Below are 4,160 nucleotides of genomic sequence, written 5' to 3'. Positions count from 1 at the left end.
AGGTATGCTCCTATTTGACACAATATAATTTCAACTGATTCACTTTATCCATTCACTATAATTTCTTGACAAGGAGAAATATGCTTTCTTATATATTGAATATCACATTCGTACCTTCATTAGTATATTTAGTTATTTAATAGTAATTAAAATTACATATTTATTTTAATTGCCTATTAGTGACAAATAAGCAAATTGAACTTTGTTGTTGTGATTAAAGTATTGCTTTTCTAAAATCTTAGTTCATAGTTCTAAACTTACTCTTTGTGGGATCGATATCTAGGACTCCATTAGAGCCCTATATTACTTGAGCGATACGTATACTTGCGTTGATAAGTGTGACTTTACAATTATTGAATATTTATTACGTCCATATTTATCTTATATGTTTAAGCATATATAAAGTCGCGGTCAGATACCAAAATTTATATTAAAAATAATTTTAAAAATATGGTTTATTGAGGACAAATAAAGTTTAGTTTCTCTTAAAAAAATTTTTCTTCCCCCCAAACTTAAATTTTAAATAGATAAAGCTTTTAATACCAAAATAAAGGTAGAAAGAGAACATAAAATTCATTTAAATAAAACTAACCTGTAGAGGGCTTTGAACTTGAAGCTTTGCTGGTACCAATTTAAAAAGAACAAAGCATAAAATATTATGTAAAACATGATATATCAAAAAGATTTACTAAGTAGTGAAGAGTTCTAAACCTAAGCAACAATTGCAAAAATAAACAACATTAAAAGAAAAAAGAACAATCTACATCTAAATATAAAAATTTCAACACCTTCTTACAATACACAACATATGAAATTAAAGTTCACAAATTAACAATCTACATAAACACAAAATCACACTACAGAAAATAAGCATAAAAGTAAACTACTCCTCATCATCCTCTTCCTCATCATCTTCATCTTCTTCTTTAGATTCTACCTCGGGCTCATATGGTGTAAATCAGGGGCAGGTAAGGAATTCTAAATTATGATCACCTCTCAAATAATTTGTCATGGCCTCATTATATGCAATCTCATAATCTACCTTCTTCTGCATGCATCCATCATTATGATAAATTCTTGCCTCCATAGTCCTCATCTGATTCTTAAATGTCAAAATATTGCTCTACTAAATAAGTAACTGCTCCATAACAATCCCTAAAGAAGTAGTGTGGGAAGTAGAAGGTCTAGAAGCTGAAGTAGATGGAATGTAACTACTTATACCTCTAGCTTTATGTTAGCATGCAACTCATATGTGTGAACTCTAGGCTTACTGATAGGTTTAAGTGGTTGTAACAACTCTTCAGATCTATCATACCCCACTCTAGATAGATCACATAGAGTAAAAATCAAAGCTGGGTAACCTAAACCTCCAGTAGTGCCACCTCTAGAAGAATTATGGGCATTCTGATAGATAAGGGAACCAATATTTATTTACTTCATTTGTTGAATGCAAAAAATTAAAGTAGCTCTCTCTGTAGTAACTTTGCTCAAATGATTTGTTGGAAGGAGTCAAGCATAAATAAAATAATGTCAGGTTTTAGATTGAGCCTTAAGAATCAAATTAGAGAAGTTTACCTTGTGATCATTCTCCATCTTCCAAACTCCTCTTCCATCAGTCAGATAAGTTATAAATTTATCCATTACAGAATCAAAAGTATCAAAAGTAGTGTACACACGATGAAACTCGTCTCTCAACCCATATAATGCATTTATCCTCTCCAGGGTAAATTCCACATTCTTACCTCGAACAAAAACTTGATCATCCTTAGCTTGCAATAGGTTTGCATAGAACTCCTGCACGATCGAAACAACTATTACAGAAGTAAAATAGCAGAATATTTCCCAATTTCATGCCATAGTAAATCTCTCGATAGGACTACCGGGATTGTAGAATGCACGTTCCTGAATAAGCTTTCTTGTCATGAGTTGAGTATTATAGTGATATTGTGGCTTGATATTAACAAATTTCTTAGTGTTGCAAGCTTCTTTTCCCTTCATCTTTGTCATTTTAGGAGCCATTGAGTTCTAAAAATTCAAAATAATTCCACATAAATTCACTATAAAGATAAAATAAACTCCTAAAATCAAAATTATGGCTAAGAAACTATACACCATGGATTATTTTCTAAATTTCTCTAAAACTTCTAATTTTTGGTTTTTCTATAATGTAGAAGAAATTCATGGTGGAAATATAAAATTTCTATGTTAAAGTGAAGCTCTTACCAAGAGAAGATGAGATCCAAAATTTTCTAGCTCCAAAATCACCTTAAATCCGAGTATTTGGAAGCCCTAAATGGCTATCCGCCCCTATTCGCTGGGTTGATGATAACCTCGAGCAGAAAAATGGCAGACATTTTTCATTTTAGTAGATTTTAATGATCACTGATCTAGTGTCTAGGCGCTGGTTTTGGCGCGTAGGCGCCTGATACACTTAAAATATATAGTATTTTTATACACATATTTTATAGTTATTTTTAAGATATCTTTCTTTAATGAAAGGTATTTTTGTGTGTTTCTTGTAGGTACAATCAAATGGATGGAAAATGCTAAAATGAGTGAAAAATGGTCAAATCTGGAGAAAAAAATGAAGAAATGTGCAAAATGAACTAGGGCGCTTAAGCGCCTAGATCCACGCTTAAGCGCTAGAGGCTCCGCGCCTAAGCGCCAGGTACCCCGCGCTTAAGTGCCACTTAAGCGATAAAGTTAGTTATCTGAAAAAATATTAATTTGAGCTGAATTTTGAAGAGGTGTTTGAAGCATCCCTTGATAAAAACGTGGGGAATAACCCATGGACTCAAAAATTCATTCAATTGGCTTACGAGGAAATAACTTCTAGAAGATTCATTGAATGGAGACACCTTTTTTAAGAGACACCAATGCACCCCTTGGATTTTTATAAGAAAAGACTTAGATTTTCCAAAAAGAAGGCCACTAGGCCAGGAGGCCAGCAACCACCAACCAAATGTTCAAATTACCGCCACTGCCGCCCATCGCCGTGGCCACCGGCCACCTTTATTTTATTTTATTTTATTTTGAGTATTAGTTTGTATTGTGAGAGAAGGAAGAAAATTCAAAGGAGCTTCAAGGCATTAGGTGGAGATAATTTGAGAAGTGTTTATCTTTGTGACTACACTTGGTTTTTAATTTAGATTTCTTGTTTGTGTGCTTGATTTCTGCTTTTAAACTCTTGTGTGGTTGTATTTTCTCCATGAATTATGAGTACTTTTCTTTATCTTTTTTCCTAAAATGAAAAGTGATTAAATGTTTAAAGGAAGTTGTGTGAAGTATTAGACTTCAATGTTGGAAGAAGTGTGATGATTCAAGACATTTCACTTCATTTACTTCTTGATTTGGCCAATTAAGATGTTAATACAAGTTGTGAGAACAAGTAAGATTCGAGATGGTTTTGTCTCAGTCAACAAATGGTTGGAATTACATATTGATTTCATGAATGAGAATGTAGTTCATGGGATTGAGTGCAAATAAATAAGGAAATATATTTTAAAGGGTGTAGAATTAGTGGACTTTAGAGTGATAGGTTAAAGCCCCTATTTTGATTTATAGTTTTAGGTTTTGATACGAGATGTTAATGATCCCGATTTTTTATATGTAAGGATTTATGAATGTGACACCACTACAGTGCCAAAAACTTGATCCTTGTATGAAAATTAAGTTGTGTAAAATGGATATAATTATAAGCAATTAATAATGTGATTCTACGCAAGTATACGTATCGTTATCAAGTAATAATGGACTTTCTATTCAAGCCCAAAATATCAATCCCACATGGAAGGTGTAAATTAACAATGATAAATTTTACCAGGAAATTTTTAGAAAATCAAATGAAATCACTGTCATTAATTTCAAATGTTAATATGTTAACAAAACTAAATTACTTAACTATCATCAAAACTAAAATGCAAATTTTTAATAATAACTACTAATCTACTAACTATGTTTATGTAATGAAGGTTTCTTATGTGAAAAAGCATCCTTCCCACTATAACGAAATTTTGGTGAAATGAGATGAGATAAATGTTTATAATATGTATTGTGGCAAATTGTAGAAATTTTAATTCTCTACCCTGATACAGTGCATAGAAAATCATTGGTTAATCTTAGATTTAGTCCCTAAATCTGTGGCTAGGCTAGGAGCTGTG

Source organism: Phalaenopsis equestris, unplaced genomic scaffold (assembly GCF_001263595.1).
Source record: "Phalaenopsis equestris unplaced genomic scaffold, ASM126359v1 Scaffold000171, whole genome shotgun sequence".
Classification (NCBI taxonomy): Eukaryota; Viridiplantae; Streptophyta; class Magnoliopsida; order Asparagales; family Orchidaceae; genus Phalaenopsis; species Phalaenopsis equestris.
This window is presented reverse-complemented; position numbering follows the sequence as displayed.